Source organism: Strigops habroptila, chromosome 5, assembly GCF_004027225.2.
Source record: "Strigops habroptila isolate Jane chromosome 5, bStrHab1.2.pri, whole genome shotgun sequence".
Classification (NCBI taxonomy): domain Eukaryota; kingdom Metazoa; phylum Chordata; class Aves; order Psittaciformes; family Psittacidae; genus Strigops; species Strigops habroptila.
Window position 1 is genome coordinate 28,031,494 of NC_044281.2, and position 25,711 is coordinate 28,057,204.

At 40.9% G+C, this 25,711-nt stretch overlaps 1 protein-coding gene across 9 annotated transcripts in view; it reads left to right on the plus strand.

Moving 5' to 3' along the window:
* Nucleotides 1-25,711, plus strand: part of ZMIZ1 (zinc finger MIZ-type containing 1) — a 349,016-nt gene that overhangs the window by 41,524 nt on the left and 281,781 nt on the right. For all 9 annotated transcript variants that reach the window (XM_030487165.1, XM_030487158.1, XM_030487167.1 and 6 more), the window contains exon 2: nucleotides 8,909-9,056. The gene's annotated coding sequence lies outside the window, so the exon portion shown is untranslated. The remainder of the gene's footprint in view (nucleotides 1-8,908; nucleotides 9,057-25,711) is intronic.

Consider the following 25,711-nt stretch of genomic DNA (forward strand, 5'->3'; position numbering starts at 1 on the left):
AGCTGGTTGTTACAAAATAATATGAAGCCTTAATACAATAAACTCCTGAAAAGACATGCGTAGTGTAGAAATTAATAGTGATGTTCCTGGCACTGTCTTTGAACATGGCATATGAGCAGGTTTCAGCTAATAGATGGATGTCTTCCATTTTTTGAGGTCTCTGAACTTGCTAGACCCTTTGGATTATTAGCAAATCTACTGAAAATGATGGAAATTGCCTTCCTAGCAAAAGCAGTAAGGTAGTACCCACCAATTCTGCTCTATTCTCTTCCTTATGCCCACCCCGCACTGGTTCAGGGGGAAGTAGATAACTGAGCACCTGAAGCAGAACTGGTTGTCTTTTGCTGATTTAGCAAACCTAGGGCTAATCCATTGGTTTTAAACAGCTCTTCTGTACTGCATGTGCAATGCATTGGAATCACAGTGCCACTGCACAGGTCTTTACTGGTAGTGATATTGTTGCCAAATGATCTCTGCATATTGATAATGAATTTTCTCTGTTATGCATGTAACTTTCCCTGGGGTGGTGTGAAACTAGATCACCGAAATGATTTATGAAATGGAAACCTGTTTGAAAGCTCATATTAGTGGTGGTTTGACAGTTGTTTGGCTTTGTTATTTTAAGTGACTTTTATCGTGGGATCAGTTTATAAAAATAAAGAGGGGGTGAGGGGATGGTGCTGCGTATGTACAGATACTGCTGTATAAGACCCAAGCATCCAATACAGAAAGGTCCTATCTTCTGAAACTAGCAGAAGTCAAATAGTTAATGACTTGAGTGTGGATCTGTGACAGTTCAGTTAAATGTGCAATGCTGTACTAGAAGATGCATCTCTCTTCTCTAATAACATATCCCCTACAAACACTGATAAGAATTTGAAAGGCTTTAAAGAGTTGCCTTCCATTAGATTTAGCTGCAATTGCTATGAGACTTATATTTGGGGATTTGAGAAATTTAGTTTGTTTTGTAGCCTTTGCTTATGTCATCTTATACAAGCCTTGCACTGGTTAGGAAGGGGAAAGGCTAGAGACTTGCACACTCCCACGGTGTCTTTTAGCTAGAGGTCCAGATTGTCGTGTCAAAATACAAATTCCAGATGATGCAGGCTAGGCAAAATTTAATAGCAATTGTACCTTCTTGAAATGTGCATTCTTGTTGAGGGTGGGGAAGAGATGTGAACTGGAACTGTCTAAGACAAATTTAGTACTTAAAAAAAAAGTGTCTGGCACAAAGGATGCATTACCAGTAATTAATGCTTTTGGACCAAAAAAATTCCAACATAATCTATAGGGAGATGCTTAAAACCAGTGTCAGAACTCCATGGACTTTCCATAAATGTCTCATGAGGAATGAAGAGCACAAACCAAAGCAGAGCCTTTTCCTTGTCTCACTTTGGAGGGCAATGATGGGGGGAGGGAATGTGAGCCCCAGCATAGCTGTCTCCTCAGCCTGTTGCTTGTTCAGCCACGGCAGTGGCTTCATGCAGGCAGTCGTGGAGCTGGTCCAAGCGCCTCATGTCGGTGCCCTCATTTCCATTTCCCCTTATCTTTGCAGTCAGGGCAGTGGTACACTGCTTATGGCCTGAAGGACAGGCGAGCATCTTCTGTCTGGGGTTGGTGCTGGTTCCTGGACCTGTGTGAAACCTGGTAGTGGTCGTGTGTTACATTAATAATATGGGCTATTACTCTTACAGTTCTGTGTATAGATAAGGATTAATATTACACTGAAATTGATTGTGAATTACTTAGATTGTTGATATATCGTGAAATCAATTCAGGGATGTAATAGCTTTTGTATTATTACTTTAAATACTATATTACCTTCCTTGGGACTCGGTATGATGAGACATATGCATGTCTTAATGGCTTTTTTTTTTTACATGATGTAGATTTGCACTAATGATGGTTGGAAATAAATATGTTTGTATTTTATAACACAGTTGTCTGTAAACAATCAAGCTAGAAAATGTTTTCCAGTGACAGCAGCTTTTCCTGGCTACTTTTGTATCAACATTTGGCATTATCTAGTTGCTCAGCTCAGCGCATTCTTGAATCATTTTCAGGAAAAAAAAACCCTCCATAGCACTTAGATTTTTGGGAGCAAAGATTCTTTCTGTACTTTTCTTCTGAATCTTCAACATTCACATTTTTCTGCATGAACAGAAATGTTCTTCGAAGGAATTTAGGCCATCATGGGGAGTGGAATGCTTTGGTTATGAGGGGGTTTTCCTGCTAGTACTTTCTAAGTGGTCTCTGGGTGTGGGCATGTGTCTCTCGAGCAGTCCTCGGCACTGTGTTTAGTTTTGGATGTGTCTGCACAATGCTCCAGAACTATTATTATGGTTCATTTAGACAGACACAAGGTAGTTTAAAACAAATTAATTTGGATTCCAGTAGCAGGGCTGCTGCAGGGCTAAGGTTTCACTGGCTAATATTTAGCCAGAGCTGGTGTTTCTGTGTGTTTCATGTTGATGTTTTTATGACTATGGCCTACCTACAGTAGCTGTTGTGGAGGTAGGTCAGGTAGGTCCTTGCATGCTGCAATCATACCTGGCTTGTTGCTGTAGATTGTGTTCCCTCATTGCTGCATTTTGAACTCCTGAATTTCAATAAAATTGCAGGGGATAAAAGTTGAGAGAGCAGCTTTGTAAGACAGGCCTTCAGTCTGTGCACAAAATGGACAAAAAATGGGATTTTACTTACCTTTACTGGTAGCCAGTATATCACAGCCAGGCAAGGTGCTACCAGTTGGCACCAGTCTCCAGATTTCCCATATTGACATGAGTCATTCAGAGCTGATAAAAACATCAGGTCTAGTCATAACTTGCCCCAGTAAAGGTTCACAGTAGCTTCAAGAGACTGTCTCAGTCTCCATCATTTTTCTGAGTTGAGGCTTCAGTTTGACAGTAAGAGGTTTTCAGCACATTATCTATGTTGCTGGCTCACTAGCTGGCAAGCAGCTTGGGGTGAAATCTTTGTCTCGCTCAGGTTGCTGGATGCTTTACTATTGACCTCAATGTTCCTTTTTTCCCTCTATATGCCACTGAATTAACATATAGTTCAAATAGAGATCACATTTGTAAACACTGTCAGCTTTAGGCTGCTGGGTGTTGGAGGTGATTGATGACAACAGTACTGGTCCTTACAGGAGATGAGGGGAAGTGGATGAGCCTTAGTCCCTAAAATTGCCACTCCCCTGTATAGCTACCTGTTTACTGCAAAATGCAGAACCTCCTTTCAACCATTCTGCTTCATGTTTTAGCCTTTCTCCTGCTGCCAAGAATATTTTTACTCTGCATCAAGAGAAAATGAATTCATGCCTTCAGGATTTGTACTCTTTGCTCTGTGCTATATGATAGCAACCCAGTGAGATGTGTAAGTGGAAACTGCATTAATGATTGATAAAAGCTGAAAGCTGTTTAAATTTTTTTCCTGTTTAATGACTATCAATAATTTAATGCATTTACTGTATGTTTTTAAGAAATAACACCCAGGCTTGGGTTTAATAGGCTAAATGATTCAAGCTTCAAAAAATACAGATTTCTGATATTAAGTATATCCTCTTTTTAATTAAAAATAAGACAGAAAAATATTAAATCGGGCTTGTAAAATGGAGATAGTTCTTGCAAAACAAATGCTTCTGCATGTCCCCTCCACACCCCGCTTATCTTTTGGACTGTTGTCAAGTCAGCACATGGCTCACAAACAGTGGCACCAGGAGCCCACACTGCCACCCCTGCAGGGAGTCCTGCAGGGATGCTGCTCTCCAGGATGTGGCCATGTGCCTGACGTCCCTGTCCCTTACGTCCTAGGTCTCAAGTTCCACGCCACCACTATTATTTTAGCTGGTTTATGAGCATCCCATCACTTGAGTCCCTTGGGGAGCACTGAGGAGCATGGCTTTTAAGGAAAGAATTGCTTCCTTCTAGATCCAGCTTAAAAGGGAGACATAAATGTTTCAAAAAAATACCCCTCCCTGTTTCTTCAGAAGGGACAAATCTCTAGAGTGAAAAGTATCTTCCATTATGCTTGTGTGCACTGGGTTTGGTCCTCAAGGCTTTGCATATAAAATCTGGGGTATAAAATCTTACTTGTGCTAGGTATGTACCTTTTTTGGTAGTTAAGAGAAAATGAAATCTTTTCATTATTAGTGGTCACTGCAGTTAGACTGGTAAGTAAATGTCATGCATAGGTTGGTATTAATAAGCATGTTATCTAAAGGCATGCATCTGAATAGTGCTTCTGTAAACTTAGATTTTTCACATGGACAAATGTCATTTTGAGAAGAGCTTTTTTTCATGATCCAAAGAAAGCAGACGGGGAAATGCAGATAGCTATAACATTTAAGCTGCAGAAAAGACCTGTGTAAACACCTCTAAGGATATAGAGATATAACACGTTTGGCATTTGAATTAAAGGTGGTTCAAATTAATAAAAATTAAGTTCTTTGTTTAAGAACTATATTTCATGTAAGTGAAGCAGTGTGTCTTATATTTGGACATCTATTGATGGGTATATCCCATGAGTTCATGAAGACCTGGGCAAATTGAAGGAAAACTTATTTAGCTCTGTGTTTTGATTCACTCTTCCCATATTTTTATCCTTTGTCTGTGCTTCTGCAACAATATTTTGATAACTTTTTTTTGGCTGTTTGTCATAGATACTCGAGAAGAGCTTCCTGTCTTTGTGCAGATACAGTTCTGGGAAAACAGTATTTATGTTTGGAGAAGCTTGTTTCTTGACAAATAGCTCCAGTACAGGTGTTTGTGGTGGAAGCACTTACCCCGTTCTGTGTATACAGACACATACACATGAGCACGCACATATATATGCATGGATAATGAGAATATGCTTTTAATTCATACTAAGTTAAACAAAAGTGTGCTAATTTTTAGCTTGTTCTCTTTCTGTTGCTGTAGGTAAGCGCTATGTTGTATGCAAGTTTCATTTCATACTGACTGTCCCAAGTGTAGATATTAGAAAATAGATTGGAGAAGGAACCTGCTGCAGGGGAAGGTGAGGTTCCTGGCTTCAAAACACAAGCTTTAGAGTCCTGCCCTGAGAGTTAGGGGAGGGTGCCCCAAGTACCTGGGAGGTGCCACTGTCATTAGTGGCAGAGAGACTACAGACTAATATGTTTTAGTATAAGGTATGTATGTGAGAGATACTTCTGGTACTGTTCTAAGAAACATTTTAACTACAGGTTGTACAAGAACGTGTGCGGAAACAGATCTCTTTTTCAGTTTCATCATGATCAGTAAGAGTAGGTATTTTAATCTTTTTTTCTTAACTTGTTTGTTTTTACAGTGTGAAATTGAGATTATTTCTCCCCTCCATAGATATCCATGGAATGATTACCTTTCCTAGATCAAGATGTTGAAAAATAAACAGGAAAAAAGGAAAATAAATTTTATACTATCATCTACACTTTACCTATTTCTATTAGTGCACACTGAGTGCACCTGTAATTTACCAGAAGAAAAGTAGCTGTTTGTTAAATGTAGATTGAAGAACCTTGAGAACATATATTATTTTTTTCCCTGTGAATTGTGTGAAGTGGTGATGATGTACTAATGCACACCCCCCACTCCACCCCTGTTTTGCCGTATGCTATGAACACAGTTTGGGGAGGGAGCTGTTAAATACAGCAGTGCTCTGATCCAATTCCTTTCTCTAGTTCTTGGTGTAATGAAAATAAGAAACATCGTAGAGCTAGAAAATCTTCCAGGTTGGTTGTGAGAGAGGCTCCCTATAATGGAGTAGTTCCCTACAGGGCTGATGGGGGCTCCTTGCAGGGGTCAGATAAGATAAGGTGAGCAAACTCTTTGCCAGTCATGTGGACTGGAAGTGAGGGCAGTTACTTTCCCAAAACTCCTTGTTTTCTGAACTTAAGAAGTCTCTGGATCAATTAAATTAAGAACTAGATCTTGGCAAATGTCATGCAGGATCTTTGGCATGGGTTAGATTTGGGTAATGCCTGGAAAAAAACACTATCTTTTCATTATGCAGCAGGAGGAATAAATCTGACACTGATCACTCAGAAAGGTTGATTTTTTTCTTTTTCTTTTTTTTTTTTAATATATATTTTCTTTTTTTTTTTTTTTTTAAGTCAAAATCACATTTCAGAATCCCTGGTCCAGGTTTCAGTCTTCAGCCCAGGTACTGTCTGGAATCAGCATGCATATAGTGAAGTTTAATGAAAACCCAGGTTTAGCTGGTAGAATTGAGATTTGGTCTTGGGTTTTTTGGTTTTTTTTATTAAGCTTGGTATAGGAAAGCAACTCAACTGAATCCACTGCAGAAGTTGACTCACACACCATCTGAGGGTGTTTGTCTTAACATATGCCTCTTCGTTTATCTAATGTTGATGTCAACAATTTGTTGGGTTTTGATACAGTGTTTCCCAGTTTTCTGTTTGTTTCCTTCCTGTAGTGGCTGTGTACCCAAAACATTTTGACATTTTTCTCATACAAATTATCTCTGGCCCTGCCAGATATTTAGTTAAGTCTTTTGGTATGGTATGGTATTTGGCTAGGTTTCTCCACTTAGAATTGGACTTTTGGGTAATGTATTATTTCACTTCATTTTGTATTTTTTTCTTGCCTGAGGATTTGAGAATAGAGTAATCTCACCTTCTTTGGGGCAAGTGATGTTGAGTCAAAGCTGCAGCCCTAAGAGGTACTTATGACAGATTTCTGTCTCCCTGAGAAGGAGAGACATTTTTTGCACTTAGCCTTCTTTTTTGCCACCTCTTGGTTTTTATGTTTGATTTAAAAATATGCTTCCTCCAAATCTTGTACATCTGCTTTAAATGTAGCCACTATATCAATTCTTAGCAGACTTTACCTGACAAATGTAGGGGGTTTCTCGTAGCAGGGAGAAAAATGCTGTCTAAAGCATCCTTTTGGTTTAATAATGAACAAGAAAAGCAAATGATGCATTTGATTTAGGGATACAAAACTAGTGCATGACTGGGGGGGGAATACTTTTTTTTTCCTTCTATTTTGCAACATGGTGTGTGCTGAGCTGCTCAGTAAATATTGATTAGCACATAGCCTCGGGATGTACACATGTCAGGAGCAATTCACTGAGGGTCATTTCTTCTCCTGTCCTGACAATGAGGGCTGTGGCACCTTTTCCTCTTTTTAAAAAAGTATAACAATTTGAATACTCCAGGTGTTGGCTTAAGTTGCTTTGCATCAATTAGTACAAGAGGGCTGAAATCTGACAGAAAGCAGAAATATGTTGAGGGGTGTAAGACATCAAGAAGGTGGAATTAAAAAGTATGGGAAGGTTTGCCTTTAAGAGAGGAGGTTGGGGAGGCAGGTTTTTGAGCAGGTACATTTTTGTGTCAGAATCCATTCTTTTGCATTGTCACATTATTGCTAGGCCTATTTATGGGTGAACGTAACAAAGCAGAAGAGGTTTTGAATCACTGATCTCGTTCTTTGTCTCAGTGCACATTTTCTGTGTGTCACTTCTATGATCTTTTAGTTTTTCATTGTTTATTTACACTGCCACTGTTACTTCATGAATTCTTTAAATCATTGCCTATCTAGAGGGGAATCTGGGCAGAATTATTCTTGCAGCTTTAAGTCTTGCTGACAGGAGGAGAGAAAAAGAGAGCTTTTGTCCCCTAGAGAAATGCAGGAACTGTGGCCATTTAGAACTGGACAGATTTGTTTGGCTTTGAGGGAGATGCTGTGATGGGAATGTGCTGCCTTTTATGTTTTCTATCTGTTGGGGCCCCTTGTATGAAATCTCTTTTGGGCAACTAGGATCCATATGCAATTGCATACTGCTAGCAGAGAGGATAATTATATTTTTGAAGGATGATAGAGGTGTGTGGGGAAAGGTAAGGTAGCATAGACTTTTTTCCTTGTTTTGAGAACGTGCATTCAGATTTTCCACAGGACAGAAAGGGTAGAGTTGTCTGTATGAATATAAGCCAACAAAATGTGACAGAGAACAGACTGGACATGTTTCCCTTTGCTTTTTCCCCATGGAAACCTTGATTGCCACTTCCTCAAATATGTTAATGTCTTGCATGCACCCTTTAAAATAATTTTCCACTTGATTATTTTCCTGCCTTTCATCAGAGGCAGGTACTGGAGGTAGGGAGGGGCCCATTATATCTGAGTGTCTGTAAGTCTCTTTAAATTGATGTTAGGAGTAAGCCAGAGAGAGACGTGTGGTATGAGGTGAAGGATTATGGTTTTGTGGGAGTGAAGCTGGATTTCTAAATGGTATCTTTAGTCACGAAAAGGCTTTTTGGTTCTGTTTCTCTTATTCTTATATGTAAGATTTTTTCTCTTATTTGTTACTGAAAGATTCAGTATAGCTGGAATAGGTTGTCTTAAAAAAGTTAGATTGGCTTTGGAAAAAGAGTAGCTGTCTTAAAAAGAAATAGTTATGATTAGGCACATATACCTCATAATTCTGGGTATGATCTTTTCAGGGGAGAGTACGTAAGCACTTGAATGTCAGTATATACCTGTATGTTCAGTATGCATGTTGGAATTTGCCTTTTGCCAACTATTTTGATAGTAAATGTGGCTCATTTGAATTTTTACAGAAGTGGGTGTGAGCTTGGCTGAAGCATATTCACGTACTAGAAAGAGTGCTCAAGAATATTTTTTAATGGGACTTCATCTCATTCTAGTAGGGGACTTTATCCCGTTCGGACATGAATGCATCTTTGCTTTTCCTAGTACGTGACTTGACATTCATATTCCATATTTTGGTAAGGTGATGAAAATACAGGACAGCTCAAGTTGGTATTTTGGAAATGGAGGAGGAGAGGCACAGTAGGTCTTCTAAGGAGGAGTTGTGATCTGTAGCCTCTTAAAAAAAACATGAAAACTAATACTCATTTCTTTTTTCTTTCTTCTCTTTTTCCACCCTTTAGGAAATACTGTTGTGCTGAGGAAGAAAGCAGCTCCCCGCTCCTTTTTATCCCCCCCCCCCCCCTTTTTTTTCTTTTCCTTCCCTCCTTTTTCCTTGCCTGAATTAGAAGCTCCAGGAATGTGCTAATTGGCAGCGGCCTCTTCAGAAAGGTAAGAGGTAATTGTTATTTGCTTTTCGAGGTGTCTTGCCTGCTCAGCTCCTTCTGGAAAGGAGGGTGATGTTAGCTTATCTGGTTAATGTGGATTGCCCGTCGAACAGTGTGATGCAAAGAGAAGCTTGGTGCACTTCTCGCTCTACTTCTATGTGCAGGATACAGTCCCTTGGGAAAAACTAGAAGATGAGATACATTTCAAATGATTGCAGAGAAAAAACTAAGTAACTGTTGTACTGCAGATTGATTAACTAAACCTTTGTCTGAATATCAGCTTAGATGAAAAGACAATGAGGTAGGTCTGGAGAAGCCAAGTTGAAGAACTGGGTCTCAAAAAGTGCTTATTTCATTAGTATTGCACATATACATCTAAACAGATAAATATAGAAATTGTTTTGGTTGTTCAGTAGTCTTTTTGTTTTGGTTTTAAACCTGCTTGTCTTCTCTGGGGTCCTGCATGGTTTCATGGCTGATCGTACCACTGACATAAAGATAGGAACCAGCTGGAACCCCAGCTATAGCTCTGAATGGTGTATTTTTGTGAAGAGTTGGAAACAGATGGCAATTCTTCACTTCTCCAGACTTTTCTTTAGTTTTGGGCAAAAGTGCAAAATGTGGTGAATGGGAGTTCAAATGCAGTGCCTTTTTTATAATCCTTCTAAGCAATTAAATTTTGTAGTTACCTGGTGACATGATCCACATCCACTTCAAGAAATTCAGTTTACGTGTCGGGGTATACAAAGTACAGAAATTAGTGCTGTGATTCATAGGGCATCCAGAGCTGCATGACTAAACTTAAGTCAGTTGCTAGACAAATTGCACGTATATTTCAGTACCAAAACTCAGTGTTTAGATTTGTGTTTGCTTAGGAGCTGGCTGCAGTGCTTCGAGATGTCATTTCCCGTTCCATCTTTGTGATAGACGTTAATGCTCCTTGTAGTGGAGGCAATATCTTCTGTCTAGACCTCAACCATTCTAGTTCACAGTTGATGTCTTAACTTAAACCAGCTCTGAGAAGGGGTTTATGCTAACTGGCTGGGCTCTGAGCTGGGGAGGCCAGTGTGTGATACACATTTTTCTGCCAGATTTGCTCTGTGGTGCTAACCTTTGTGAAGGGTTTGGAAAGACAGTGCGATGTAATAATGTCTTAAATTGCCCCAGTGAGATTTGTCAGAGTTCATTTGTCAGACCCCTCAGACTGACTAAGTACACTAACTTATCAAGGATAAGCTGCAGACAGGTAATGTGCCTTGGGATGTTCTCTTTCTCATTCTCCATCTCATTCTTGACAGTGCAGAGGCAAGCTAAGTCTTTATTGAATGGCCGCTACCAGCTGCCTGGCTACCTTCTGCAATAAAGCTAATGACCTAATGGGCACATGTTTCTTGGAGACCTTCAGCTGAAGCAGAGACAAGGAGAAACATACAGACCAGCTAAAGGGTTCTTGAGGAGTTTGCAATTTCCCCAGGGCTCCTTCTATGTAATTACCTGTCTATCTCTTTGTCTCCTATCTTTTAATGCAGGAGGAGTGTCAGACTCCAGGCCGCTAATCTTCGTTACTAGGGAAAGGCTGGTTACACTCCTCCTCTTGCACTTCAGAAATGGCAATTGCTGGTCCCCAGCTGGTTCCCGAAATCTGACTTAAAAATGGATGATAGCTTTTCTCCTTGGTGCCAGACTAAAGAATGCAGCTGCCTGCACTGCTTCAGGCAGTCATTGCCTCTGCCACTGATGCTGCAGCGTGCTGAGAGGAGCCTGCAGAATCTGCCTTGTGGCTCTTGGACCTGTTTTCTCCCAGACAAGTGAAGGCTCTGTAAAATTCCTTTGAACGCAGAATTTTGGGGCACACTGAGATGTGGGAGGGTTGGCTGAACTGCAGGTGTGGAGGAAAGCTGCTATTAAGATTTGTAGCTCCAGCTGAGTTTTTGTACGGTTTCTGAATACCTTTAAACTCCCCGGGTTGGGGGATGAGGGAAGCACAAGCTTTGCAAGCTGTGTTGCAGGATCGTGGGCATCAGTTGTTGCTGTCTCCCTCCCAGCATGCGTCTTACGCAGTGATGTGCAGCGGAGATAAGTGCCCTGCTCAATTCATAGGTTCAGCTGCAAGGCTGTGCAAAACCCACTGCCATTTCTCTCTGGCTGGACTCATCTGTTTGCCCCTCTCACATGGCACTGGAAATTTGGAGAGGATTCCCTGCCCTCTGCTCTCCTCCTTCTTCCCCTGCGCATGCTTCCTGATTTGCAACATGTCAGACAGATTGTCCCTCTGAAGCCAAAGCCGTGGTTTGGTAACAACTCCAGCACAAACACCTTGTCTCAGTGCTCTCCTTTTTGCCCTTGCCGGGAGAGGGAAACTGTCCCTGTGTTGGATAAGGTCCTCTTCCAGCTGCTGCAGTGACTTGCACGCCCTGGAAATGTACGTTGCTAAACCCCTTTATGGTACCTTTGTAAAACATGCTTTAGCTGTCTGCAAATGTATGGCATTTAAGCAGCAGAGTCTGTATTATCAAATGCAATCATGCAGACTGTATTCCTCAGGGTGAAAAGCTTTGGGAGGAGAGGCTGGATGTGATAGTGAAATTTGAGAACCAAAGCAAAAGGAAATTCTTGCCCATGTGTTGGAACTAGAGCAGGTAAAGGAAAGGTGGAGGATGGGGAAGCCTATACCCCTTCCCAGACTGGAAGTGCTGAAGGAAGACAGAACGGAGGGGAGAGGCAGGGTAGGGACAAGGCAACAGAAGAGCAGGCTGGCTAGTGGCCCACAGTTTGCCACGTTTTGTTTGCTGCCTTTAATGCTGTGCTCTCCTCCCCCATTTCCTCTAACTAAATTTGGGCAAAGATCATTTGCAGGTTTTTTTGTTCCTTGAAAGAGCAACCATACCTCTGTTGGGTTTGTTTCAGACGATGTGTTTCTTATCAGTGCATCTAGAATTACGATTTTGCACTGATTCTTGAAAGAACTTTCCCTCATTATTTCCCCCTGTTACTTGTATCAACACGAACCATCTCCAAAAGAAAGGTGATACTGCTGCTAGCTAACATTTCAGGTGGGTGGCACTCTGTATGTTAAGCAGCATCCTGTAATAACTTACTTGTCAGTGGGAAGCTACCCTGATTGTTTGTATTTTATTTTTCATATATAAATCAAGATTATAGCTGTGAGCCTTTGTGAGCATTCCAACAAGGTGTTTGTTTCAAGTTGTGGATTTTTGTATCCCCCTCAAATCCTTTGAGATAAGTTTGGGGTTAGGATTTCTCATTCAGTGACTGAATTCAGTAAAATGAAGTGTCTGTCAAAGCTATATTGCACCTTGGGAGAGAATCAGGTTCTTCCAGAGGCCTCAGTTTGCAAAGCCTTAACTGTCTCCCAGTTTAAACCAGGACTTTACCACTGCTTAAGGCCTTTAAGTACTTGATTAACTTCTATGTTAATGAGCCTGTGCTCTCTTGGTTTTTAATGAAACCTTTGATATTTTTCTGATTTTCATTTCATGAAGGTTACAGATTTTAATTTTTAATTCTGATATGGAGAAGATTTAAATCTCAAAAGCTTTATTGGAGAAGAAAAACAATTTCCATCCCAGCAGTGCATTTTTTTCAGGTTATTTTTATGTTTAGGATCTGTTTACTATGTGGTGTGTATTTAAAAAATGTAATTGGAAAGCTGGATGCTTATTTTCTACTCCCAAAAATATGGTTTTAAGCATCTTCAACTTCTTTTAAATGCACAAAGTGGAGAGTTCAGAGCTGAAATTGTTCTTAAATTTCTTTCATATACAAGGTTTAAGAAATATTAAGCAGCAGAGTAAAAATCTGGCATATCTAGGCACGAGAAGCTAGGTTAAAATGGTAGTAAGAGCTGTGATTTTCAATTTTCTTATCCTTTCAGTTGTTTGAGTCAGCCCTTTTCTGAAGGCAGACTTCAGAGGTCCCACGAAGAGAATAAGTGAATAGGGCTGTGGAGAGAGGTGGTGAAAAGACTGCAAGGGCTTGCCTCAGGGCATCTGTATCTGTATGGAGGGCTAGAAGGTAGTGTCTGCATCCCCCCCCCCCCCCCCCCCCCCCCCCCCCCCCCCGTCGTGTAGCTATGGCAATGACCATTTGTTGTTGCCGGTTAAAACCCCTCAGTTCTTCAGTGTTAGCAGAGCTAGCTCTGGGGCGCTTGGCTTTCCTCCGGTTGCAGCAGTTATGGCCTGCTTGCCTCAGTTGTCCTCAGTGCTATGAGGTTTTCGGTACTCCTCACGGTTGTCATGTTTGAGGTGTACAGATCTACTTCTTAACATAAAATTGAGTTTACTTATTTAAGAGTAAGTCCTACGTGGAGTGGCGTGCTCCCTTGTGCTGCAGCCTCCTCTCCTTCCCTGCCTCAACACCCCAAGGAACTGCGGTTGGGTTATTGGTCGACTGCTCCTTGCGTCCACTCACAGGGGTTGAAAGGATGCTTCTGGAGGCGATGTGCCTACCCACCGTCATCCCTGGTGAGTAAGTAATTGCCCTGAGCATTGAGGTGGCTGCTTATGCTCTCTGGAACTTTGCAGGCCTCCTAGGCAGAGTTCTGGCTGTGGTGGAGTGATGGGGGTACAAACAGACAGTCTTCAGCAAGGAGTTTTTGGAAAGAGCCTGTGGCACTAATCCATTATTAGCAGCTGAGGGGAACGAAGTGTAACACGTGGATGTTAGTGTAGGTGGCAGGTTTTGGGATTTTGCTTTTGCTTATATTAACCTGTTAGTCCCTCAAAAAGAAGCCCAAATCGGATGTGAATGTTGTTGAAGTTAGCAGTGGAAAAAGACCTGGTTTGTTGCCAGATTTCCTTAGAAGTGAAACCTGTCCTCCTCTGCTAAGGAACAACCCATCTGGGTGCATATTGCTCCATCCTTCAGCTACATGATGATGCCTGTAAATTCCGTATATGTTTCAACAGTATGCCCATTCATAAAAACCGAATAACAAAAATCAAACTGGCTGAATTTTTCTTCCTTAAAACAAGCGTTTTGAAGTATAAACCTAAAATCATGAGCTGATGTTTCAAAACTATCTTTTCCAGTTTTGTTTGTGTCTCTTCTAGTGTGTCAGGTATACGCATGGTTTAAGGTCTAGAAAACGTGCTGCTGCCAGGGGTGTTGGGAGGGCTGGGTGCTACTTATTGCCGAGGTGGTGGTGGCAGGGGTCATCATCCTGTCTCATCCCTTTTGGGCTTACCCCATGGGAAGACTCCTGTTCAGTTAGCCCAGGCATTGTAGCAGAGAGTTGCGCTAGCATCATGTCCGCTGCAGGACAGAAGGTACTTGATCCTACAGGAAGCTTTGTGTTATAAAGAAATTTTGTCTATAAAAATCCTGTGCAGATTTCAGCTGGCTGGGTAAATTTATACTGGAAAGTGCTTTATAAAATGTGGTCTGAAACATTTTTGATCTGGTGCTGATGGCCTTAAAAGCCAGATGAATTACATCAGTGACTCATGGTCACTTACTGCCCTGCTGTGTGATGTAAACCAGATCTTTCTTGGTGCCTTCCCACATGCAGCCTTGTCTGGCTGGACCATGAATTTCAGGCTTGTGCTTACAGTCTGTGGTTCATAACCTAAACAGGCTCTTCTCTGAAAGAGACCTTTTAAATTGCTTGTAACATAAATACAAAGTTTCCAGTCACTTCAGTAATATTCTACCTATGGTTTGCCTTGATGGAACAAGAATTTAGACCTAGCGTGACCCAGGGACTTAGCTTTCCCCTTCACCTCACCTTCTTCTCCACTCTTCCCTAAGTATGAATTTGTTAAGATTTTAGGCCTAGTGATCTTTCCATCCTCTATGTGGGCATTCTTGCAAAAGAATGGATGCTTAGCTTCGCAAGGAAGATAAAGGAAGAAAAAGAGGAGAAAAAAGGGAAGGTGGTGCGGTGGTGGGGTGCAGAGGTTTTATTTGTTTGTTTTTTCTTCCCAAACACATTTGGGGTTTTGTGACATTCATGAAATCAATTGAATAGAGATGAAAATTTGGTATATGAAGCAAAGCAGTGTTTGCCAGCAAAATGAGCAGCTATGATATATTTCAGTCTTCAGATGCTTGGCTAAATAACGGTAACATACGATTTTGCTGCTAGAACTTGAGATTTTGGCGTTCATATGCAACTGTGAAATCTGTAGGCATATACTGTAGCAGAAGCTGCCTTTATTCATATACAGCACATGGTATTTGGCTTGGGAGAAAGTTCTTCACTGTCTAAGAAAGTCGGGTTTTTGATGGAACTGACTGCTGTTTGCACTTCTTATTTAAAATCATTTTATTTTGGAAAGACAAATGAGTTGTCTGTATTAATAGTACTGTTGTTTTCCCCTGTTCCCAGCAACCCAGCCTATTTCCTTGGCTCCTTCTTCTTTCCATGATGTTTCTTTCCAAGCTTGTGATCAGAGTTACAGTGAGAAGTAGATGATATCCATCTGTATATTCCAGCAGGGAAATTGAGCCTTGGATGAGTTTTGGACTGTGGGACTTTTCCTTCCTCACCTCTCTATAAAAGCATTTGTGGTATGCTCGAGGGATACTGGGGTGTCAATCCGAATGGCCTAATAAGACACTTGGTATAAGGAGAATGGAGAGTAAAAGAAAAAGGATGGAAGTATGCAAGTGGTGGTTCACCAGTGTCACATTAATAGAATCCTCAAATCAAGTGCTCATTCGTTTTAACCAGAGGTTAATTAATCAGAGTGACTAGATAAAATGATAAGCTGCTTTTAATGAAGTGAAGCAGCTTTATTAGCAGTAAACAAAATGCAAAATATTTGGTGTCTGGCACATGTGATTTTCATGGAGACTGTGGTTTGCCACCAGCTTTGGAGTGTGATAGCCTTTTTCTTGCTGCACTCTGCAGGCCGTGCTCTCTGTGTTTCAGTGTGTGGCACATTCAGAATGCAGGCGACTGAATTGAATCAGAAGCAGGTATAACATTTTAAAAACAGAAGGAGAAATGTTGCTTGCAGATCTCTCTATGCCAGAGACTAGCATTTGCCAACTTTCATACTTTGGGTGATATTATTTTTCTTTGAGTTAGCAGGCTTTATGCTTACACAGCAAGGAAGCAAAAACCCTTTGTGGATTTACAAGTGTGGTGCTGTTTGAAAAGCAGCAATATGATACTGCCTGGTAACTGCTCATATAGCCTGAAACCAATCAGTAGTTATCTACCAATTTGCAACTTAGGAAATGCACCAGGGAGATGCTACTTGTGTACATGCTTAGGTGGAGGGCCAAAGCCAGCATATCACTGGCTGTTTGAACTGAAGGAGACTCGCTTACTCTTGTTCAAATGATATTCTACCCTCAGTGGTGCATCTGTGCTGTTGTGGTGTTCCCCAGTGTCTCTCTTGAAAAGCTGCAGAGGCCGTCAGATGTGCTACAATGTGCATGGCAATGCAGGGCTATAGTGAGAAATAGCTAAAAAGTCATAGATTAAGTGAGTGACATGTATAAGGAGGGAAGCTTTGTGGAATGGTGAAGCCACTTACATTGGGCTAAATTAAATTAATGTAAATGTCCACATTTAGGCTTGAAATTAACTTCACTTATGACTGTGTGTAAAGATCCTTTTTGAAGTAAACTCAAATTAGCAATTAGTTCATAAAAGTCACCTCACAGCAAACTCCTTACAAACTAGCAATGTGATAAGGTTACTGTAGTTCTGCGAACTGGAGAAGTTGAACTGGTAGATGAACGTGATGTGAGAATAGGATGTCGGCAAGTAAATTGTCTTCCCCCACCAGCCTTTCCTTAAAAGACTGTGCTTCCCACCGCCATTCAAGTGTAAATCCCTTTGCAACAAAGGGGAGGCTGGCAGCTCCACCATTTCAAGAGTATAAGTGATCTCGCATGCTTCAGTTGAAAGGTTGAATCCCTGAAACGGAGAATGCTGCTATAGAGGGAAACTCTCAAAAGGCTGGTGAGAATGGCGGGGGAAAAGCTGTTGAGATCCTTGAAAGCGCACTGGCAATTTTTGTCTTTACCATAAAATGACCTAGAGACAAGCTTGACAAAGGGAAAGCTGCTGTTCAGGTGAGGTTGCAATCACCGGCTTATAGCTGGATGCTGGATTTTACTTGCTGTCTCCCTTAGGCACACAGCATGCTGCTCTGCTTGCCAGCACTGTATGTGGTGCCAATATTTTGTCTACAGTATGCATTGAGTCCCGCTTAGTTTTCCTGTTTGGATTTTTTTCTAACAACTTTGTGTTGGGAGTCTGAAAGCTTCCGAATTGTAACTTCTGGGTATGCAAAATAGAGTAAGAAATCTTGGACCTTGTTTTTATATTGAAAGGATGAGGTTAATGTAGCACCTTCTAAAAACCTTGTAAATATTTGACTGGCTACTCGGCAACACAGCTGAACTGGTTGAGTTAATGCTTAATGTGAGAGCCGTCCTGAAGTGCATGGCTTAGGTGATGAGGTGAGCAGTAGTTCCCTGTGAAGACATCTGTGGCCTCTGCTCCCCAAGATCTGCAGGCGGGAGGAGGTGTGAGATGGTTGTATCATCTCCAGGCAGTCACCTGGGTGTGTTCTGGTGGCAGTGAAATTGGTTTGAGCTGTCCTGCCGGACTTTCTCTGCCCGGATGCTAACAACAGGTCTAATAACAGTGTGGGAATCTCTGACTTTCAAGTGAGGGTGGGCATCTGAGGCTCTCTGTAAGTACACCTGTATGTGAACAAGGTTTTCATGCATGTATAAAAATGTCACTAGTAGGCTGTTGTTAGTAACTGGTCACTGGGGAGGAGCAGCTTAGAGATCAGTGACAAGTCCGGACCTGACCGTCTTAGCAATGTAAGAAATTGTACATTCTGATACCTGTCATGCCTTGATGATTTAAAAATACCCCCTTGTATTGCTGCAGTATTCTGAATGAAATGCTGTCTAGCGCTGGAAAGTTAGCACAAAGATTACATGGGAAAATGTTTGCAGCTTTATGAATAAGTTGAATGAAAATCCCTTTCTTTGTTTTATGTGAACTAATCGGTGCAAGACAGCTTTTGCTTTTCTGATGTAAAGGTTGCTCATTCATACTGTTGTACCACCTCAGTCCCTCCAAGTGGCAAGAGCCTTAAATGTCAGTGCAAATGGGAGAAGAGCCTTTCAGATAATCTCAGTATCAAAATGGAGCCAGAGCATCATTTAAAAATAAGTACGTTTGTTTTTTAACTAGCTACTGACTGTTTAGGTGAAATGACTGTACCATATAGTACCTGTGCCCAGTACTGGTATTGGCTGAGGATCCCAGCAATCTGTTAGTCTGATTTAGAGACAAGCATAGCAAAATCCAGTAATAAAGAAGTAGCATTGCCCCACCTACTGCTCCATGAGATAGAAATTAGCAAAATTTTGAGTATTGAAAAATATAACTTGTAACATGGCATTAAAACACTGTAGACCTTTCTGCAGCTGTGTTTTAACTATTGGGGTTTTAAAAAACAAAACCAAACAAAACAAACAAACAAACAAAAAAAAAACCCCAACCCAAAACAACCACCACCATTTGTTAATTTCTGGCATTAGTTTAGTAGCGACTATGCTTACAGTATTTACCCAATTTAGACAGCTATTGGGGCTTTAAAAATACAGCCGATTTCCAGAGGAACTGCTTGCCAGTATTGGCATTGCTAAATTTGGAAAGCAAGAAAAATCTCGCAAGAAAAATCTCTCATAGATGAAAGAACAAAGCATGTAGCTGTCTCCAGAGTGCACGCAGCGGATGATTAATGTATCTGAATGGTGTAATTGAGAGTGGTGGTATCTGGTCATGTGACACTCTGCTGGTTTTTGGTGACTGCTTGAATTTTTTTGGCTCTTGAGGTTCCCTCAGTGTCCCACTCTAGGCCTGCTGTCGAAGACTGTATGCATCTGTGGATAGGAGTCTAGTGCTACTGGAATAGTAGTGATGATGTTCAGTTGAATTTGGTAGTTCATCTTGATTTCGAAATCATTCTTCACGCACAGTGTGTATGGTTTTGGTTTGTTATTTTTTTTTAATGTGCTGAGAAGCTACTTTACCATCTATAGAGAGTTTGGTAGTCTCTATTGCCTTGTCAATAGACAAAAAAGGTATTTTTGTAGGAGGTACTTTCTGATTCTTGAAGATCAATTTTGAAAATAAAATATTATTGTATTTTGGCTAATTTGGAAAAAACGTTAAGGAGAAAATGAGTGTTCAAGAAGGCATTTGTGTTGGAAAAAGACTTCCACCTCGCATGCTAGGTTTGCCTCCAAGCTAGGGACTCACTTGGAAGGGTTCAGTATGTTTGACTCCCATGCTCCTAATCCAAACAAGCCATAATTGAAGAGAAAATGATGTTTTGTCCTGATGTGACCAGTGATCAGACCACCTCAAACACAATTCCTACACCACCTTTTTATAAGGCCTGCTAGCGGGCAGACACCTTTGTGGGCATTGAGCGTAGCCCTCACTGGCGGTGTTGGTTTAGGTTCTTTTGTAGCAGTACACTGCTGGAAAAGAATATCATTCTTTACAGGCTATTAGCAGATGGGAATTGAGATCTAGGTAGTGGTTCTTCTGAAGGATAATGGCTTATCATGAGCTCAACCTCGATTTAAGCAAAGTCTAGCATTTACTTCCTCAAAGTGTTCAGCAGATGCCACTGTAAAATGAAAACATCTATTGGGCCAGTACAAATGTCAACCCTATATTTCTAGCTGAACACATGGATGCACAGAAAAGCAAAGTTATTTCCCTTCATTCCCCTGGCAAGTTGATGACATAGCTGGGAATAGGATGGATTTCCTGATGTCCGTTCCTCTCTTATAATTACCAAACAGTGCTTTCTTCTTCATTGTAAACATGAATCCAGCCAAAACGGCGTGCACGATTAGCTAGCTTTTTTTTTTTTTTTTCGCTAGCAAAGCTGAGGCGGGGAAGAGGAAAGGAGGAGGGGTCTGGAGCAATATCGGGGGAGGGGAAAGTCATGCAGGGACAACTGTACCTGCTGGGGGCACGATTGAGTCCCGGCGGGAGAGGAAAGGGCAGCCCGAGCTGCAGATGCATTGTTATCTGCAGAGTCCCCGGCCTGGGAGAGGCTGCAAAAGGTTTAATGCAAATCCGAGACCTCTGCCATTGTGTGAGACAGATTAGGGCTCATTTGCATTCTTTCTCCTATAATAATTACCTAGCAAGGAGTGCCTGTTACCATTAGCTTCATTCTGTTTGGCTGTGATAATGCCATCAGCAATCTCTTCTCCACGGATTGTGGACAATGTGAGGAAGGGCAGTGGGCCAAGAAAATAAAATAAAAAAAGAAATCTGTTAGAGAGAATAGTAGAAAAATGTGAATGCTGAAAAATTAAAATGCAGATAATTGTAGTAATAACCATTAAATGCAACTGGAGAAATACCGCGAGCTGGAGAGCAAAAGTCAATATTAATCCATAATATTGATGAGGTATATGGTTTCAAATGCCAGTTTAGAAAAGCCAGCACAGGATTTTAACTGAGCTTTATCTATGGTGCTCAGTAGTTTTGTTCTGTTTTCAAAATTGGCTCAGATTGTTCTAAAATAAGCACATCTAGAGATCAGTATTATCAATATACAAATGTTAAGTCTAAAAATGATACAATGCATCATAAATTCAGGTAAAATTCAGGAAACTTGGTGCAACTTTGGGTCCTGGAAGTCAAGCAAAGCAGTTCCCCAACTTAGAAACAAAGGTAGATTTTATTTATTTATTTACTTACTTATTTTCTGTGTGGTTTTGTTTGTTTAAGATGGAAGGAGTTAAATAGGAGAAAAGGAATGCAACTAAACATGGAAGACTGAGGGTGCTAAAAATCAGCTATTACCTCCACTAATTGCATGTAGAAGGAACATGAAATCCTTGTGACCATCAGTTGCAGTTCTTGCTTTTCACTCTCCTTTCCTTGATTTTTGCCCTGTGTCCTGCTTGAAAAAGCTGTGGGAGTCACTTTACGAGAGAGGCAGAGCCCTGAGGTCCCCTGTCCAGCCCTGGTTCCTTCTGGCAGCCCAGCTCTGGCAGCCAGGCTCCTGCCTTGAAGCCCCAGCCTTGAGCCTGCACTGCAGCAGTGGATGGCAGCTGCTGAGGATAGAGCTGACGACCCATTTCAGGGCCTTGCTGTGTGCCATACCATGGAAGGTTGTCTTTGAATCCTGCTAGCGCAGGATCTAGCGGGGTACTCAGTTTGGAAGAAGAAAACATGCCTGATATTCCACATGCACATCAACATCAGGGAGGGAGCAGCATATGCCTGGGTAGCCTCTGGTTTGGTGCAGATTCTCCTTGCCAATATTTTTACAGTGGGATAATTCCATCTTTCGCAGTGGTGAAGTGGGGAAGCAGGAAGCCAAATCAGAGCAACGCTGGCTTTAATCTGTGAGCAGCCATTTTAAATGTATTTAAATGTATGTAAGCTTATTTCAGATCTAGAGCAGGTGAGTTTGCATAGTTGTGTGGCGTTGGGTGTTTTTTTTTTTGTTTTTTAAAATGATTTTTGAGGGCATGCTATGATATTCACCTTGTTATCAACATGGAAGCAGCCAGGGATGCTGCCTGAAAAGTTGTTTGTGGCTCTGTGGGGGGAGAGTGGTGTGGGGTTGCAAAAGGGTTGTGTTGGTGAGCTGTTAGGCAGCTAATGAACTACCAGAAAAAAGCTTTGGTTCACGTGGCTTGCACCCTTTCTGGCTGTTAATGATTTGGGAGGGTACTGTGTTGCCTGTAAAACTTCACACAACTCCGAAGAGTTCCTCAGGTGTGTCAGCAGACTTAATATACAAAAAAGTTTTCCATCATTTTTCCCTTGCTGTTGGATTTACATTTTACAAAGGTTCCTTCCCCCTCCCCGCTCTTCCTCCATCATAATAGGAATACTTTGTTTCTCAATGAGGAAACAAGGGATAGTTCTCTGAAATCCTATACAGTTGAAATGCAAAGATAGAAAGGTTTCTTACATTATACACAGTTATCCTACCCATCTTCTGGCAATGGCCTCCATATAATAAATATGTGTTGAATAATGAAGGAAAATATTCAAGGATGAATAAGGTTGACATTTGATATGTACTCAGACCTTTCCCAACTAGGGGTGGATTGCAAATGGAGGCACAGGTCTGCAAGTGAGTAACTTGCGTGGCCTTTTGTGAAATCAGTTGTGTGTGGGTTTGGGTTGGGGGTTTATTTGTGTGTGTGTGTATTTGGGGATTTTCTTTAGCTGTGGTAGCAAGAAGAGAAATTTGGCAGCACTTAAAAATGTCAAGATACATGGGTAGGGCTGCCTACCATGATATCACTAGATATTTAGTGTTAATCAGAAGTTATATCACTCTAAATGATTAGAGAGAATGACAGGGAACTGGAAATGTTTACATTTCTTGTCTGTTTTTTTTTCCTTCCCTTTTTGTTTTACCCACTATAATAATGATAAAGATCACAAACATGACAGCTACACAAACATAAAGGGAAATGAAATTTAGGGGAAAAAAGGTTGAAAGCACAGATTTCTTAAAGAAAACAGGTACTTGTAATTCTAAATACAAATGGAAGGGTACCGGTATGTTTTATTTAAAAGCAGCAGCTTAAATCTTTTGTTCATCTTCAGAGCTTTTTATAGAAGGAGGAAATGCAATTTGGTGCATGGCTAGTTCTAGATAAATCATTTACAAGTTGTGCCATCATTACACAGGAATAAAACAAATAAGCCAGCAGTTGATGTAGTTGGAAAGGTCTAATGCATATCATGTATAGAGAAGGACATGGGAGTTTCGAAGTGCTATCATGGAAAATAGTCATTATGTACATCTAAATGTTAGCTAAACCAGAGCGACATATTTTGGTGTGTGAATAATTAGAGATAATAATAAAAGAATCTGACTACTTAAGGGATAGTGCAATATAATATGTAAAGCTGTATGTTTGTATAGATATATGTATGCACACATGCATTTTGAAACTTAAAAAGTGATGTAAAGATAACATAGCTTCTTAGGAGGCTTGTATTATTCCTGCAAATTATTCTTCTCCATATGGCCATCCTTTAATAATTAATTTAGTATAGTCACCATATGTATTTTCAATCTTTTATTTTGATTCTATAGCAATGAATTCCAAGTCATTTGTATTCTAAGCAGTATTTAGGTTTTTCCTTTCTTTCTTTCTTTCTTTCTTTCTTTAACCCACCATATGTATGGGTATATTACTGATACCAAGGCCTCCGTAATCTGGCAGAAGTGCATCAGAAATTAGTTTTCAAATCCCCTTCCTTCCTTACGGCTGAACTTAGGCTTTGGAGCTCTTTGTTAAAAATCCCTATAAAGGCACATGAACAGATGTGGTTTTGTTGGAGGAAATGTCACTGTATTCAGCTTGCTCTCAAGTGAAGAGGTGCTGAAAGCTCTTGCGCTGTGCGAGCTCAGCGGCGCCCAGACCGCAGTTGCTCATCCACCCTAATTGGAGGCAGCGGCCAGTCACACCCAGGAGCAAGGAGGAGTTTGTTTGCTCAGGCTACGTGCGCTGAGCTATACAGGCTGGTCCGAGTTGTTTGTCAGTACTGCTGTCTTTGAATGTAGATTTAAGTTTTGGTGAAATGCATGTCATGTCCTCTGCCCCTCAGCAGAAGGTCCAATACCTGTTTGGAGGAAGGTGAACGTCGTTGGGCAGATAAGCCACTCTAGGAAATGGATGTCCTGAATTGGTAACGTACTGTATCTCAGAGCAGCGTATTTTCAAAAGAATAATTAAAAAAACCATCAAAAAACAGTAGGGGGGGCTTATTCGTGCCACACACTGCATTAGTAAACAAAAGACCCATAGATTTTCAGTATGTTAAGCTGTCCATCACACATAAATGAGTCAAAGGAACAGTTGTTTATTCTTTGGTATCTTTAGGCTGTCTGTGACAGAGTCCAGATGTGAACCACTTTATAGAAAATGCAAGAGAAGTTGCTTTTCTAAATCACCAGTAGCAAGGCCACACGGATCTCAGCTGTACTTTCATGCCTCACCATGTCTCCTTCCTCTCTTTTCAGCCAGTTTAATAGCATGAAGGTACTAGCTGAAAAACTGGCTTTGTTCACTTTTACCTAACAAAAAGATTTCACAAGCTTTACACACTATGGCAGGGTGATATTTTTCCTAAATACTGAAACAAAACGTGCACAAAGGGACCATAGATATCCATGAAAGCATACTTAAACATACGCTTATAAAGTAATGTGGATACCTAAACTTATATAAGCATAACCATACACCCACACAACTTACAAGACTAGACTTATTTTCAGCTGCCTTATTATCAAAATTACAATTTATATAACATAATTTATATGAGTTGAAGGAATTTATGAAGTAGAATTCCAGAATTCTTTTAACTCTCGTGTTTCTGCAGAATGTTTCCATCTTAGTAACTGCAACAATAGCTCTTTTGGAGGGTGGGGAGGGTGTGTAAAAATATTTTATTGAAAGGGCTGAAACTTGGAAGCATTGCATAAAACTATGTTTTAGCGTTTATTGGAAAGCTAATTGCAGAACAGTTCTTTTTACGCTGGTAGCAGTAATCTACAAAGGAAATTACGAGGAGAAAATAAAGGATTTGCACACCGTTGTCCAGTGATACCCAAACTAGCATCAAGTGGCAGAATCTGGGTAGCCAGAGCAAAGCAGCACGGTGTTGTAGACTCAGGGTTCAGCTTTCCTAAGTTAAAAACAAACAAACAAAAGGTCAGTTTTCTGGGTGGAGCACCATGCAGATAGACCAAGAGACTGCAAACATTAATCTCTTTATGTGGTTTTGTGAATTTGGGTTTGTTTCTTAATTTGTGTACAGCTCTTAGGCAAAAACACCGTGTTGCCGCAGAGAGCATGCACGTGGGCGTACATGTTCTTGGCTCAGCCTCCTCGAGGAGGACCGGCACCAGGAGCTGAGGCTTGTGGGATGTTTGTGTGTGTCTGGGTGAATACGCACAACCCTTCATCCTCTTTGGACTAACTGCGATAGCACATACGTAACAAAAATGCGTTTTTCCTCCCTGCTCAGGTTTTGTGTTCAATCCTTACAGCTGGTGTGTGGCTTTGGTCAAAGATCACGATCTTAAACTGTGAATTCGGGTGGGTTACAACTCTGTCTGAACAAAGTATGCCGTCTTCGCTTGTTCCAGCAGTGCGAAGTTAGCTGGGTATTTGAGTAGAAAGGAGTTCACCATTATGAAGGCAGGCAGTCTGGGGAGAATGAGGAAGCTGAGCACAAGCCTGCGAGCACAGCTTGTGTACATATTTGTTGAAAGCTAATTGGCAATGCAGTTGCCTTTCAAAGTTGTTCTTTCACCTATCAGTAGAGCACAACTCTGGTACTTAATGTACTGTGGATTACGTAAACGCTACCCTGAAATATTTGTACAGGCAATTAACTCTTGTTTTTACACTGCTTTGAGTTACAAATGGAATCCTGCTGTAGAGCTTGGAATATTTATGTTATGAGATATATTCCATAACTAGATTAAATAATACTTTTGTCAAACTGGCTAGGATGAAGATCAGAAAAACTGGGAATTGATTATCCTGTGAGGAGCTGACAATCTTTTCAAATTCAGTATCCAAGAAATACAGATGCTGTGTTTGTATCACATCGTTAACGAAAAAGAGTGTTTACAAGAA